Genomic DNA, 16,846 nt, shown 5'->3' with positions numbered 1-16,846 from the left:
TTGTAGAAGAGGTACCTTGACTATCACCTGCTGAGAATACAGCTTGTGAATGGCTTCCAAAACCGTCTCCCTTTCTGAGGGGGACGTTGGTAAAGCAGACTTCAGGAAACGGCGAGGTGGCTCTGTCTCTAATTTCAACCTGTACCCCTGAGATATTATCTGCAGGATCCAGGGATTTACCTGCGAGTGAGCCCACTGCGCGCTGTAATTTTTGAGACGACCGCCTACCGCCCCCGAGTCCGCTTGCGAAGCCCCAGCGTCATGCTGAGGCTTTTGTAGAAGCCGGGGAGGGCTTCTGTTCCTGGGAAGGAGCTGCCTGTTGCTGTCTCTTCCCTCGTCCTCTGCCTCGTGGCAGATATGAATAGCCCTTTGCTCTCTTATTTTTAAAGGAACGAAAGGGCTGCGGTTGAAAGGTCGGTGCCTTTTTCTGTTGGGGAGTGACTTGAGGTAGAAAGGTGGATTTCCCGGCCGTAGCCGTGGCCACCAAATCCGATAGACCGACCTCAAATAACTCCTCTACGCATCGCCTGTCCACTGTCGTGTCCATAAAGCTCTTCTGGCCGAAATGGACATAGCACTTACCCGTGATGCCAGTGTGCAGATATCTCTCTGTGCATCACGCATATAAAGAAATGCATCCTTTATTTGTTCTAACGACAGTAAAATATTGTCCCTGTCCAGGGTATCAATATTTTCGATCAGGGACTCTGACCAAACTACCCCAGCACTGCACATCCAGGCAGTCGCAATAGCTGGTCGTAGTATAACACCTGCATGTGTGTATATACCTTTTTGGATATTTTCCATCCTCCTATCTGATGGATCTTTAAGTGCGTCCGTCTCAGGAGAGGGTAACGCCACTTGTTTTGATAAGCGTGTTAGCGCTTTGTCCACCCTAGGAGGTGTTTCCCAGCGCTCCCTAACCTCTGGCGGGAAAGGGTATAAAGCCAATAACTTCTTTGAAATTAGCAGTTTTTTATCGGGGCACCCCACGCTTCATCACACACGTCATTTAATTCTTCTGATTCGGTAAAAACTACTGGTAGTTTTTTCACACCCCACATAATACCCTGTTTAGTGGTACCTGTAGTATCAGCTAAATGTAACATCTCCTTTATTGCCAAAATCATATAACGTGTGGCCCTACTGGAAAATACGGTTGATTCGTCACCTTCACCACCGGAATCAGTGCCTGTGTCTGGGTCTGTGTCGACCGACTGAGGCAAGGGACGTTTTACAGCCCCTGACGGTGTTTGAGGCGCCTGGACAGACACTCATTGAGTGTCCGGCCGCCTCATGTCGGCAAACGACTGCTTAAGCGAGTTGACGCTATCCCGTAATTCCACAAATAAAGGCATCCATTCTGGTGTCGACCCCCTAGGAGGTGACATCCTCATATTTGGCAATTGCTCCGCCTCCACACCAATAACGTCCTCATACATGTCGACACACACGTACCGACACACAGCAGACACACAGGGAATGCTCTATACGAAGACAGGACCCACTAGCCCTTTGGGGAGACAGAGGGAGAGTCTGCCAGCACACACCAAAAAGCGCTATATATGACAGGGATAGCCTTATGATTAAGTGCTCCCTTATAGCTGCTTTTATATTAATATATTGCCATTTATTCTGCCCCCCCTCTCTGTTATACCCTGTTTCTGTAGTGCAGTGCAGGGGAGAGACCTGGGAGCCTTCCTGACCAGCGGAGCTGTGACAGAAAATGGCGCCGTGTGCTGAGGAGATAGGCCCCGCCCCTTTTTCGGCGGGCTCGTCTCCCGCTATTTAGTACATTTAGGCAGGGGTAAATATCTCCATATAGCCTCTGGGGCTATATGTGAGGTATTTTTAGCCTTTTTAAAGGTTTTCATTTGCCTCCCAGGGCGCCCCCCCCCAGCGCCCTGCACCCTCAGTGACTGCCGTGTGAAGTGTGCTGAGAGGAAAATGGCGCACAGCTGCAGTGCTGTGCGCTACCTTAAGAAGACTGCAGGAGTCTTCAGCCGCCGATTCTGGACCTCTTCTTGCTTCAGCATCTGTGAGGGGGCCGGCGGCGTGGCTCCGGTGACCATCCAGGCTGTACCTGTGATCGTCCCTCTGGAGCTTCATGTCCAGTAGCCAAGAAGCCAATCCATCCTGCACGCAGGTGAGTTCACTTCTTCTCCCCTCTGTCCCTCGTTGCAGTGATCCTGTTGCCAGCAGGAATCACTGTAAAATAAAAAACCTAAGCTAAACTCTCTAAGCAGCTCTTTATGAGAGCCACCTAGAATTGCACCCTTCTCGGCCGGGCACAAAAATCTAACTGGAGTCTGGAGGAGGGTCATAGGGGGAGGAGCCAGTACACACCACCTGACCTGTAAAAGCTTTACTTTTGTGCCCTGTCTCCTGCGGAGCCGCTATTCCCCATGGTCCTTTCAGGAACCCCAGCATCCACTTAGGACGATAGAGAAATAGGGGTGTGGCTTTACAGGAAGTGGCGTCGCCACATAATAGTACCAATTCACATTACACCACACAGTAGTGTCCTCATACACATTGTGCCAGTCAGATACCTGTATACACATTGCGCCAGGTAGCCCCTTATACACATTGCACCAGGTAGGCCCTAATACACATTGCACCAGGTAGGCCCTTATACACATTGCACCAGGTAGGCCCTTAAACACATTGCACCAGGTAGGCCCTTATACACATTGCACCAGGTAGGCCCTTATACACATTGCACCAGGTAGGTCCTTATACACATTGCACCAGGTAGGCCCTTATACACATTGCGCCAGGCAGCCCCTTATACACGTTGCGTCAGGTAGCCCCTGGAATGCAGTGTAGTACTGGTAGAAAAGGTTTGATGTGACAAATATGGACCAGGGTTATACATTAATAACTGATATCTATACACAGAGCACAGATTATTATTACCATTACATGCATAGCGCCAGCGCTGTACACAGAACTTCATTTGTGGATGCATGGTACAGTTGCAGACTCACTCAATTTCATCACTACATGAGTAAACATACGTGATTCCAAAAGCATATAAAGGGACGGACACACCAGTGACAGAACAGCAACCCCACATAAAAAACGTAAAAAATTATATTCTATATAATTTACAGCAACCTTCACGGGGGGGAGACAAAAGTAACACAGGGGGAATAACGGGGAGAGACAAAAGGAACACAGGGGGAATAACGGGGAGAGACAAGAGGAACACAGGGGGAATAACTGGGAGAGACAAGAGGAACACAGGAGGAATAACGGGGAGAGACAAGAGGAACACAGGGGGGAATAACGGGGAGAGACAAGAGGAACACAGGGGGGAATAACGGGGAGAGACAAGAGGAACACAGGGGGGAATAACGGGGAGAGACAAGAGGAACACAGGGGGGAATAACGGGGAGAGACAAGAGGAACACAGGGGGAATAACGGGGGAGACAAGAGGAACACAGGGGGAATAACGGGGAGAGACAAGAGGAACACAGGGGGAAAAACGGGGAGAGACAAGAGGAACACAGGGGGAAAAACGGGGAGAGACAAGAGGAACACAGGGGGAATAACGGGGAGAGACAAGAGGAACACAGGGGGAATAACGGGGGAGACAAGAGGAACACAGGGGGAATAACGGGGGAGACAAGAGAAACACAGGGGAAATAACGGGGGAGACAAGAGGAACACAGGAGGAATAACGGGGAGAGACAAGAGGAACACAGGGGGAATAACGGGGGAAGACAAGAGGAACACAGGGGGAATTACAGGGGAGACAAGAGGAACACAGGGGGAATAACAGGGGGGGGGGGAGACAAGAGGCACACAGGGGGAATAATGGGAAGACAAGAGAAACACGGGGAACAACGGGGGAGAGAAGAGGCACACAGGGGGAATAACGGGGGGGGGGGCAAGAGGCACACAGGAGGAATAACGGGGGAAGACAAGAGAAACAGGGGGGAATAACAGGAAGACAAGAGGAACACAGGGGGAATAACTGGGGGAGACAAGAGGGACACAGGGGGAATAACTGGGAGAGACAAGAGGAACACAGGGGGAATAACGGGGGGGAGACAAGAGGCACACAGGAGGAATAACGGGAAGACAAGAGAAACACGGGGAACAACGGGGGAGAGAAGAGGCACACAGGAGGAATAACGGGGGGGGGGGGGGCAAGAGGCACACAGGAGGAATAACGGGGGAAGACAAGAGAAACAGGGGGGAATAACAGGAAGACAAGAGGAACACAGGGGGAATAACTGGGGGAGACAAGAGGGACACAGGGGGAATAACTGGGGGAGACAAGAGGGACACGGGGAATAACGGGGGGGGGGGGGGACAAGAGGAACACAGGGGGAATAACAGGGGAAGACGAGAAACACAGGGAATAACGGGGGGGAGACAAGAAGAACAGAGGGGGAATAACGAAAGAGGAACACGGGGAGTAACGGGGAGAAGAGAGCAGCACACAGCACAGGGGGAATAACAGGGGGGAGATTGGAGGAAAGAGAATGAAAACAGGATAAATTAGATACTTATACAAAATATAACCGTTGTGTAATATGTAACAGACATATAATATTGTTATTACCTCATTAGGCAGGGTGTAAAAGCGAGGAGCTCCAGCAAGTGACGGAGCACTGGCGCTGCTCTTGTAACCAGTTTTCTCCAGGCAGTGCATCAATATAGGGCAGGCCCAGAAAATATACTTTCCACAGCCCCACCTCAGACCGACCCCCTGAAAATCATGTAGATCTTCTTTAAAAATACCAAACAAACGGCCGGAAGGGGGGGAAGTGGGGGGGGGGGGGGGGGGGGGGGTCAGCGCGGTGCGGTGTGCGGGAGGCGGCCGGGGAGGGGGGTAGCGACCAGCACACTGCAATGCTGTTGTTGGCGGCCGGGGAGGGGGGTGGCCGCCAGTGCGGTGTGTGGTGTGGGAGGTGGCCGGGGAGGGGGGGTGACCGCCAGTGCGGTATGAGAGGCGGCTGGGGAGGGGGTGGCGGCCAGCGCTGTGTGCGGTGAGGGAGGCAGCCGGGGGTGACAGTCAGCACAGTGTGTGCTGCGGGATGGAGGAGGGGGGGGGGGGGGGGGGGCGCGCGGTGTGCAGCCGTTACGTTACATTGAGGTGCCTCTCCTCCGGCCGGTCCGTCCTCATCAGCAGCACCAAAGTCTAAGGGGGAGGAGCTGGAGTAGAGGGGAAAGTGGCTCCTCCTCCACACTGGCCAGGCAGAGAAGATCAATAATCTGTGTGGAGGAGACGCTCGAGAGGAGAGCGGCCTTTCCTCCTGCTGCGGCCGGGATTTACAAATTGGGGGCCGATGCACTGTCTGGCGGCAACATACAATGAGTCAGAGTGACTCATTGTAATGCCGGCTATTATGGCCCTCTTGTCTGTGGCAGGATATGGGCCTATTTTCAATGGGGGGCCTGGAGCTGCAGCTCCATCCGCCCCATTGTTAATCCGGCCCTGTGTATGAGGCACGTCCTCCGCCCTGTTGTATATTGCCGTCTCCAGTCACTGGGACCTGGCTGATGAATCTCCGCGGATGTCTCTGACGTGCAGTTCCACAGGTTGTCCAAGGCTCACGGCAAAAAAGGCAGCAGAGTCAGCCAATGTACAGGTGCTTCCAACACTATAAAGTCCCTTCTGGGAGAACTCAGGTAATTTCCCTAATGTGTTTCGCACCCTTGGATGCTTTTTCAATATGTGCACAAAAAATGAGGCCCTCTGTACACAGACACTATGAGACACATGTACCCAGTTATGTGAGCACTGCATGCCAATTAGCCTCTTGGTCTGTTTTTACAAACTCCTGCTATTATCTCCTAAGTAACATGTCAATCCTGAATATTATTTTTTGCTTCAACAAAAAGACACCTGTATGCTGTGTTTGTCAGTAATCTGCTATTGCTGTGACTGCTAGTTCTAAGCTTGCTTCCAGAAACTTTAATCATAGGCGTGCGCACAGGGGGTGTCTGGTGCGCACAGGCACCCCCTAATGTCCAGTCGTTCCCCCCTCGCCAAGTGTGCCAATCGATTCCATGCAAAGTGCCCTGTGGGAAAAATCGTCTGAGCTGCTTGTACAGTGAAGCAGATGAGCCAGCAGCCAGGGCATTGCTTCAGTGTCTGGCCGGACCTTCTACCAGGCTCAGAGTGGGTTGCATGTGTCAGCCCAGCCTTCCCCTCTTTTCCTGCTCCACGGATGCATCTCTATACTCCCTGGCTGCCTGTGTCCTGGGCTGGCTTTCTGCTATTCACAGGAATACACTAGAAAGATAGGTAGAGGCTGTGGTTACTGGGGGTAATATGGAGGAGGGTGGTCTATGTATAATGTAGCATGGGTGTTCTATGGGGGAGCGTAATGCGAATTTCAGCTCATACTGTGTGGTGTAATGTGAATTTCTGCTCATACAGTGAGGCTTAATGTGAATTTTGGCTCATACCGTGTGGCGTAATGTGAATTTCGGCTCATCCTGTATGGCGTATTGTGAATTTCGGCTCATACTGTATGGTATAATGTGAATAATGGGCACTACTGTCTGTAGCTGGTGATCATGGGGACATGTGTGACAAATGCTGGTGTCCAGCAGAGGAGGAGGCTGATGGCATAGAAAGAGGCAGATGTGGCTCTGATGGCACATGTGGAAATTTTAAACTTTACTTGTGTTATATTAAAACTCAAATGTTTGGCCCCCTAAATCTCCCGTACTTTGCAGAGTGGCCAACTCAAAATCAGGGTGTAGGTGCTCGGGGGTGCAAGGGATGGGGTGGGGGTGGGGTAGGGGTGGGGGGTGGGGGTGTTGGGGGAGATGCATATGCACCTAGGCCCACCACTTTCTAGTTCTACCACTGGGTCAGGAATAGATTGGGGAAGTGTAAGCAGTGATATAGGGCAGTGGCAGCTAGGACTCAGGGATATGCCATAGCGGACAGTCAGAACTGGCCAGTGGTTGCACCATTATGTTTCATTTTATTTATCTGGGGTGTATTATATCTACTTTATTATTAGGAACTAGGGAGAAATTGGATTAAGCCATATGATTTTAGGGGGCTGTTCTGAGTTGTTAGCAAACAAAAAAGGTTAGCAATCAGATAAAACCATGTGCACTGCAGGGGGAGGGGGGGGGGGGGGGCAGATATAACATGTGCAGAGAAAGTTAGATTTGGGTGGGTTATTTTGTTTCTGTGCAGGGTAAATACTGGCTGCTTTATTTTTACACTGCAATTTAGATTGCAGATTGAACACACCCCACCCAAATCTAACTCTCTCTGCACATGTTATATCTGCCTCCCCTGCAGTGCACATGGTTTTGCCCAACTGCTAACAAAGTTCCTGCTGCGATCAACTCAGAATTACCCCCTTACTGAGAGAATGTAAAATAGTGATAAACACGTCCCTGGGTAGTGCTAGACCCACCCAAAAGATGGTGCTAGACACGCCCCTCCTGCAGTGCACCCCCTAATAAAATTAGCTGCGCACGCCTATGACTTTAATACAGTATCTTCACCCAGGGCTCTTTCTAGACAATTTAGCTCCCAGTGAAAAACAGTTAAAAAAATGTGCCCCTCCATAGACATTCGAAAATGTGTCCCCCATAGACATAAAAACGCCTTCTCCTGATGAGAGAGCGTGGCCTTGCTAAAATGGGCATTGCCTCACTGAAATGAGCATGGCCTTACAGGAAAGACTACCTTACATATCAGTTTTTGACCCTGCACCAACAGACCTCAGCCACCATATGAAAGAAAAAATTCTACCATGGAACCCAGAATGAAACCCCTGGCAACAAGTAGGTAATTTAAAACTAAATAGAAGCCTTACTGTAGTTGCACCATATTATGCCCTTTGCAACATATTATGCCACACACCACAATGCCCGTGATACATTATGCCCTACAGTAAGGCTTCTAATTAGTTTTAAATTACCTGCTTGTTGCCAGGGGTTTCATGCTCTGGATTCCATGCTCATTGTCAGGGGTGTGTAATGCCCTATTGCCAGAGGTTTTTATGTTCTGGGTGTCATGCTCATTGCCAGTCGTGTCATGCTCTGGGTGACCTGCACGTTGCCAGGGGTGTGTAATGCCCTATTGCCAGAGGTTTTTATGCTCTGGGTGTCATGCTCATTGCCAGTGGTGTCATGCTCTGGGTGACCTGCTCGTTGCCAGGGGTGTGTAATGCTCATTGCAGGGGTTTTTATGCTCTGGGTGTAATGCTTGTTGTCAGGGGTTTAATGGTCTGGGAGCCATGCTTGTTGCCAGTGGTGTAATGCTTATTGGCACCAGCCAGGATTGTTTCCTGCTCCCCCTCCTCAATCTGCCCATTGTACTCTGCTGGGGGGGGGGGGGGAGGGGAGGGAGTTTCACAAAATGATGCAGTTGCATTGTGATGCCACGGCGCAACCGTGTCAATTTACGATACTCTGCCACCTGAGCGGAGTACTATGGTGGAAGGGGGGTGCAGTATAGCAGCCAGCAGGTGTCACAGCAGGCACCCTGTTCGATCGCATGGCACACCCATCACTAGAAATGGCACTGCCTTCACCTGTACCTGGATTCTCCTAGAATAAAGTTTTTTCTCCTGTGTTTCATATTGGAATTCTGATCCTGATTCAGAGATGGATGTAGTGTGGATTTAAGGCCTAATTCAGACCTGATCGCAGCTGCAAATAAACATGCAAGCGATTTTTTGCCTACTGCGCACATGCAAAATGATCATTGCGTATGTGCCAGAACGCGATGTGCTAAAATTGTGCAGACATACGAATAAAAATCTGAACACACACAGGCAACAGGAAAGAGGCATGCTGAGGGAGGTGCGGGTGTTTGGCTTTGCAGCCCTGCGAAGAGGGGCATGAATTTGGGCATGTAGTGGGTGTGTGATGCCTGGCCTGCAATTTTTTCTTTATTTATTGAAGCAAAAACACTACATACAATTCTTCAGACATAAGTATGATTTTAACATAAAAAAATACACATAGTGAAAAGTATCACACTGTAAGACACCTTCTAGTATATTTCCATGAACCACCGTTACAATATACTTATGTCCATATAACTCAAGACTTGTGTAAAAAAACAAGCATGTATGCAATACTTGAGCAGAAGTGTAGCTTAGTCACAAGTAATAAAAAAAAGGGGTGGGGGACGTAAAAGAAAGGGGTATATGGCATTCACTCGATAGGCAATGTAATAGGGGGATCGCCCAGAATTTTTGTTTCATTCCACTGTGTCAGACACATGCTATGATAGATCTGGGATTGCGTCAAGGTTGGCAAAGCTGCAATAAAACTTTCCCATGTATCAAAAAAGGAAAGGGCCTTCTTTTCCTTATCAAAAAGCATCTCAACCCAGTCCATTCTAAATATAAAAGTACGTTTCTCTTTGTATAATTGAAAATTAGTAGGGGTTGGGTGTATCCAATCTTGCAGAATGTTTTATTTGCCGCAGCACTTATACTGTAGCAAGCAATAAATAATTTCCTACTGCCCGGGGTAAGTCTCTGTCCCCTTGGAAAAATACCCAAAATGGCCTACTCTGGAGTAAAGGGCACAAAATTAACCAGATGTGTCTCAGCCTCTCACCTTTACCTTCCTCCAGAAGCCTTGAACTACTAGACACTCCCAAAGACAGTGCCTCTTCTTTGGCACATCTAGGGCACATATGAGAATCAGATAAACCCATTCTATATCATCTGTGGGGGGACAAATAAGTCCTATGATACACATTTAAGAAAAGCTCATTGTATGTGCTTGCAGTCAGCAGTATGCGCCACCTCAGAAGCCATCGTTCTAAGTCATTCATAGAACAAGTTGGAAATTGCGTCAGCCATTGGCACATCCCCTAACTGACCAATTCAAATGGATCCATTTATGAGCAGAATTTATGACACAGAATGTTCCATAGACATCTGGTTAAAACTTATCATTAGTAGGGGATTATCACGAACCTCTAGCGGGACTTCTTGTTCATGAATATGAAAAAAATATTTTAAGGCCATTATAGGTAGACACTGTGATTCGAGGGGTGCATTAGCATAAACTTCCTGATCTTGTAACCAATACATTAAGAATCTCATCAGGGAGGCGTGATTGTATACACGGATATTGGGAAAATGTATCCCCCCATTGAATTTAGGTTGATACAGCTTCCTAAGGCTGATACGAGCCCTACTGCCTTGCCAAAGAAATGACAGAAGCAGTTTATTAATAAGTTGAATATCCTTTGTAGTGAGAAGAATGGGTAATGCCTGCAGCATATAAAAGAGGCGGAGGAGTGTCATCATCTTGATAAGGGCAGCCCTACCAAGATACAGTATGAGAGGGTCCAATGTTTCCAACCCCTGAGCTCTTCAGTAATAATTTGAGTCATCCAGGATACATTGATTTCATATAATAAAGCTGGGTTCTTAGGTAAAAGAACATCCAAATATTGTAGATGTGAGGAGGCCCAGGAGAATGGAAAGGAGGAGCCCGAGGAAGGAGTGGTAATGGTGGAACAGAGAAACATTGCCCTTGATTTATCTGCATTGATTTTTAAGCCAGAGACGTCACCAAATCGCCAAAACATATTCACAATCAAGGTAGTGAGTGTTGAGGGTCCGCAATATATAGAAGAATGTGATCTGCATATACCATAAGCTTGATGTCACGTGAACCCACACGGACTCCCTGAAAGCCTGGCCATTGCTGCAGAATGCGGAGGAGAGGGTCTATGGCAAGACTGAAGGAGAGAGGGCATCTTTGATGGGTGCCCCGTCCTAGCTCCATAGATGTGCCATGCAGTCCATTAATCAAATGGGCCAGAGAATTGTATCAAACACCTTATGTGTATCCAGACTAAGGAACATGTTCTGAGCATGGAAGTACTTATTTTGGGCAATTATAGCAGCCAAAGCAGTACGTATGCCCTACCTGCCACTAAGCAAAACTGATGTTTTGTTAAAAGGGTAGGTAAGATTTGTTGCAAGTGAGTGGTCATAATTTTAGCAAGAATTTAAAGTCCACATTCATCAATGTGATAGGGTGGTATGAATCAAGGAGAAGGGGATCCCTCTCTGGTTTAGGTAGGAGAATCATATAAAAGGCATTAAAATATGTCAGGAAAGGAGAATTGTGCTGTATGTGTCTAAACAAGTCTAAAAGAAGCAGGGAAAGATCATCGTGAAGAATTTTGTGATTTTCGAGTCTAGGAAGTCGCGTTGATCTTTGGGTAAGCTTAGGTAGATGAGCCTCATCTAAAATGAGTCTTCGTGTGGATTGGATTAATTGGCTGAAGTGAGAATATGGTGGAATAATAAGTATTAACTAGAGATAGAATACCCTTTGAGTCTGTAACGAGTGGCAGGATTGAGAATTGCAAAGATATGGTTCCTAGATCTTCGTGACTTATTATTATTGCCCCAATGGTAGTATTTATGTTTGGAGCTTTCTAAGCTATGTTTCGCCTGTGAAAGGAGGAAATCTTCTAGCAGTTGACGGGCCTGTTTGTAGCAACATAGCTTTTCAGGTGATGGGTCTGAAGTGCAAGCGAGAAAGGTTTCTGAGACAAAGGTAAGTAGCAACGTAAAAATAGCCATATAACTAATAATGTGGACCCAGCCTTTTGAGGTTTCCCACATTAGCCCATCCTTTCTTTAGTCCAATGGTCAAGATTGTCACTGACAAAGTCAGACCATTTGGACTTAAGAAAGGATTGAAAATCAGCAGAGCAGACCAGATGTGAAGGGAATTGCCAGCTGTTATCACGATAAGGGTCTGAGGGAAACGTTAGTGTCACAGTGATAGGAGCATGATCATAGATCATAATGTCATGTAAGCTTCACATTATTACATCAGATATTAAAAGGAAATCGATGCACGACAAAGAACCGTGCGCTGCTGAAAAGTGTGTATAGGACCGATCGGTAGGGTTCAGGAGACGCCAAGGATCCGTCAAGTGTAGTGTAGTTAACAAGGACGGTAGTGACCGCCACAGTGAAGAAAACTGTCTAGGGGTGGAGGAGTCTTATCAATTTGAGGATCTAATACTGTATTAAAGTCCCCACCAATAATCAAAGGAAAAGCCTCCCTTTGCTGCAGCAATCTGGTGAGATAATTAAAGAAGGTTAGGGAATCCGCATTGGGAGCGTAAACATTAACTAATGTGAAACGGAAGTGCAGAATTTCAACATCAATAATAATAAATCTGCCATGTCTATTCACCACTTGGTTTAAAATTGTGAACGGTAGGCTTCGTTGGAACAAAATGGCAACACCTCTGGACTTAGTGTGGAATGGGGCTGCGACACATAAATCCAACCATGGGGTATGATGGAGGGTAGCATTATCTCCTGTACGCCAGTGGGTCTCCTATAGAAACATTATGTCGGGTTGCAACTTCTTTAGATGGGAAAGTACCTTTTGATTTTCGCCTGATGGGTGAATTTAACCCCTGATATTTCATGAGGCAAGGCGCAACTGGACCGGGGTACGGGAGAGGGTCGAATCTGCTATGGACGTGGGCAAACTATCCCCTGATGACATCTAAGAAGATAGAGAAGTGATCCTCCAGAACAGGCCTGGCCAAACTGTGGCTCTCCAGCTGTTGTGAAACTACACATCCCAGCATCCCCTGCCACAGTTTTAGTATTCCCTAATAGCAACATGATGTCAGGGCATGCTGGGAATTATAGTTTCATATAAACTGGAGAGCAACAGGTTGGCCAGGCCTTGCCCCAGAACATAAAATCTGGACCACGCCCACGAAACGGCGGCCAAATGCCATCATTCCGACCCCTCCCGCCCAGCGACCGCCTCTGCCTGTCAATCAGGCAGAGGCGATCGCAGCCCAGCTACGGCCTTTGGCCATCTGGCATGCACCGGCACACTACGGTGCCGGCGCAAGGGCAGTGGGTACCCGTTTGCTCGGCTGCGATAAAAAGCAGTGAACAAACGGGTCAGAATGACCTCCTATGTGTATAGATGATTAATGAGTGATACTGGCAATAGTAGGCATCAGAACCCTTCTAGGACCCCTAGATTTAGGGTTCCTTAAGATGTGTACACACGGTGAGATCCCTGCTATGTCCGATTTTGACTATGCGATTTCCCTTGAACTCCCCCAGAGCCCAAATAGCACAGATAGTATGGATTTTAACTATCTGTGCTTCAGATTTTGTCTATGTACGATTTTGACTAAGTTCCAATTTTGACTATACTTTGTACTAGATAGTACACATGATACAACCCCACGGGAGCGCGCATCGGGATCGAATCTCTATCGCAAGCTGCCTAACACCTTGAGATATAAGAGTTTGACTATATAGTCCAAATCTTACAGATTTATCTCACCATGTGTACACACCTTAACTTTGCCAAATCCTCCTCATCTCATTCGGCATCTGATTCTGATGTGCTTGTCTCTCTGCCCCTGAGTAATGTTTTAGGCCACGTCATCTATAGACATTGCCTGTGGAAACCTCGTAGACCCGATCCAAGAAGAGGGGAGCACAAGATAAAAAAGGTCAGATAAGGAGAATATGATCAGTATATTTAATCTGTCTGATTACACTTTATCTACAGCAGAATAATCTTTGTTAGTTTAAGGATTGTCTTTTGTGTCTTCTTTTAAGTGTGGGAGAAAATTGAGATTGAAAGAGTATTTTATGAAAAGTACAATTGAAGATCTAGTTGGCCAAAATAGATCTTCTCTGTTTGAGACAAAAAATGCAAGTAATATTTAGCAAATAGTGAGAAAAGCGCTGGTATATGGTAAAAACAATGTTTTTATTTTATTTTTTTCAAAAATGCTACAAATCTTGGGGCAAAACCCAGGGACGTGCGGTGAGCTAAAAGGCTAAGGAGGCATTAGCTAGCACTAGAGCCAGATTTACACACAAAATAGGAGCAAAGGGTACATCTGGGCATTATACACAGGTGCAGCAGTATAAACTCCTGGAAATTTGGTGAGTTTTGATCAGAGATGTATGGAAAAGATAGGCAGGGAAGGCACTGCCTCACCTGCCATAGACTTTTTACTCCAGAGTTTTGGCTATAAAAATGATTAGAATAGTGCAAATAAGATATTTCAAACATATTCTTTGTATTTTTCATATACTTTATACAGTCATAACTCTGGCACAAACGTAAGTATGACAGGAAAGGCTCTGCCTCACCCCACCGCACGTCACTGGCAAAACCAATACAGATCCAAAACACGAAGGAGATCCAGATCTAAAAACAAAACACAAAACCTGAAAAAATGACCTGGTGCACACCCCTAGTTTTAATGTGGACCTTTTTAACCAGGAACAAAGAATTATGCAAGAAAGAATCTAGTGAAGTAACATCAGTTACAGCTCTACTCCAAGACATAACAGTGTTTTTCCATATCCTAACATCCAATTTCCCCACCAAATCTGCAGTGAGGTACTTAGTCTTATAGTGGGTGTAATATAAGGAATGATAAAAGGTAGAGATGAGCGGGTTCGGTTCCTCGAGATCCAACCCTCCCCCCCGAACTTCACGTGGTTTACATGGTTCCGAGGCAGCCTCAGATCTTCCCGCTTTGCTCGGTTAACACAAACGCGCCCGAACGTCATCATCCCGCTGTCGTAATCTCGCGTGATTCGTATTGCATATAAAGAGCTGCGAATTGCCGCCATTTTCACTCATGCATTGGAGATGATAGCGAGAGGACGTGGCTGCGTTCTCTCAGTTTCTGTGTTCAGTGTGCTACAAATATCTGTGCTCAGTGTGCTGCAATTATCTACGTTCTCTGCCTGAAAACGCTCCATATCTGTGCTGCATTGTAGTTGTACAGTAGTCCATTGCTCTACCTCTGTGTCGTCAAGAATACTATCCATATCTGTGCTGCATTGTAGTTGTGTGCAGTATATAGTAGGAGGAAAGTGCAGAATTTTGCTGACCACCAGTATATGTATAGCAGTACGGTACAGTAGTCCATTGCTCTACCTCTGTGTCGTTAAGTATACTATCCATATCTGTGCTGCATTGTAGTTGTGCGCAGTATATAGTAGGAGGACACTGCAGAATTTTGCTGACCACCGTATATATATATATATATATATATCAGTACGGTACAGTAGGCCATTGCTATTGATATATTACTGGCATATAATTCCACACATTAAAAGATGGAGAACAAAAATGTGGAGGGTAAAATAGGGAAAGATCAAGATCCACCTCGTGCTGAAGCTGCTGCCACTAGTCATGGCCGAGACGATGAAATGCTATCAACGTCGTCTGCCAAGGCCGATGCCCAATGTCATAGTAGAGAGCATGTAAAATCCAAAAAACAAAAGTTCAGTAAAATGACCCAAAAATCTAAATTAAAAGCGTCTGATGGGAAGCGTAAACTTGCCAATATGCCATTTACGACACGGAGTGGCAAGGAACGGCTGAGGCCCTGTCCTATGTTCATGGCTAGTGGTTCAGCTTCACATGAGGATGGAAGCACTCATCCTCCCGCTAGAAAAATGAAAAGACTTAAGCTGGCAAAAGCACAGCAAAGAACTGTGCGATCTTCTAAATCACAAATCCCCAAGGAGAGTTCAATTGTGTCGGTTGCGATGCCTGACCTTCCCAACACTGGACGGGGAGAGGTGGCGCCTTCCACCATTTGCACGCCCCCTGCAAGTGCTGGAAGGAGCACCCACAGTCCAGTTCCTGATATTGAAATTGAAGATGTCACTGTTGAAGTACATCAGGATGAGGATATGGGTGTTGCTGGCGCTGAGGAGGAAATTGACAAGGAGGAATCTGATGGTGAGGTGGTTTGTTTTAGTCAGGCACCCGGGGAGACACCTGTTGTCCGTGGGATGAATATGGCCATTGACATGCCTGGTCAAATTACCAAAAAATCACCTCTTCGGTGTGGAATTATTTTAACAGAAATGCGGACAACAGGTGTCAAGCCGTGTGTTGCCTTTGTCACACTGTAATAAGTAGGGGTAAGGACGTTAACCACCTAGGAACATCCTCCCTTAAACGTCACCTGGAGCGCATTCATCAGAAGTCATTGACAGGTTCAAAAACTTTGGGTGACGGCAGAAGCAGTCCACTGACAACTAAATCCCTTCATGCTCTTGTACCCAAGCTCCTGCAAACCACACCACCAACTCCCTCAATGTCAATTTCCCCCTTAGACAGGAACGCCAATAGTCCTGCAGGCCATGTCACTGGCAAGTCTGACGAGTCCTCTCCTGACTGGGATTCCTCTGATGGATCCTTGAGTGGAATGCCTAATGCTGCTGTTACTGCTGGCGCTGCTTTTGTTGCTCCTGGGAGTCGATCGTCATCCCAGAGGGGAAGTCGGAAGACCACTTGTACTACTTCCAGTAAGCAATTGACTGTCCAACAGTCCTTTGCGAGGAAGATGAAATATATCACAGCAGTCATCCTGTTGCAAAGCGGATAACTCAGGCCTTGGCAGCTGTGTTGCTGTTAGACGTGCGCCCGGTATCCGGCGTTAGTTCACAGGCAATTAGAGAATTTCTTGAGGTAGTGTGTCCCTGGTACCAAATACCATCTAGGTTCCACTTCTCTAGGCAGGCGATACCGAGAATGTACACAGACATCAGAAAAATACAGTGTCCTAAAAAATGCAGTTGTACCCAGTGTTTACTTAACCACGGACATGTGGACAAGTGGAGCAGGGCAGACTCACGACTATATGACTGTGACAGCCCACTGGGTAGATGTATTGCCTCCCACAGCAAGAACAGCAGCAGCGGCACCAGTAGCAGCATCTCACAAACGCCAACTCGTTCCTAGGCAGGCTACACTATGTATCACCGCTTTCCATAAGAGGCACACAGCTGACAACCTCTTACGGAAACTGAGGAACATCATCGCAGATTG

General features: G+C 47.2%; 1 protein-coding gene and 1 long non-coding RNA gene across 3 annotated transcripts in view; one reads left to right on the top strand and one right to left on the bottom strand.

Moving 5' to 3' along the window:
• LOC134929070 (C-C chemokine receptor type 4-like) overlaps positions 1-16,846 on the bottom strand; it is a 111,221-nt gene that overhangs the window by 66,728 nt on the left and 27,647 nt on the right. The window contains exons 1-2 of one of the 2 annotated variants that reach the window (XM_063924911.1): positions 5,106-5,285; positions 4,578-4,724 (exon numbers count right to left, since the gene is read on the bottom strand). The exons of the other annotated variant lie outside the window; for it this stretch is intronic. The gene's annotated coding sequence lies outside the window, so the exon portion shown is untranslated. Of the gene's footprint in view, positions 1-4,577; positions 4,725-5,105; positions 5,286-16,846 lie in introns of those variants that run through there. 2 annotated transcript variants of the gene reach the window in all.
• The window catches only part of LOC134929071 (uncharacterized), a 36,872-nt gene continuing 25,132 nt past the window's right edge, over positions 5,107-16,846 (top strand). Inside the window, exon 1 of the long non-coding RNA XR_010178251.1 lies at positions 5,107-5,647. This is a non-coding gene — a long non-coding RNA (uncharacterized LOC134929071). The remainder of the gene's footprint in view (positions 5,648-16,846) is intronic.

Source organism: Pseudophryne corroboree, chromosome 5 (genome assembly GCF_028390025.1).
Source record: "Pseudophryne corroboree isolate aPseCor3 chromosome 5, aPseCor3.hap2, whole genome shotgun sequence".
Taxonomy (NCBI): Eukaryota; Metazoa; Chordata; class Amphibia; order Anura; family Myobatrachidae; genus Pseudophryne; species Pseudophryne corroboree.
Note: the sequence above shows the minus strand (reverse complement) of the source record. Positions and strands in the feature narration are given on the sequence as shown.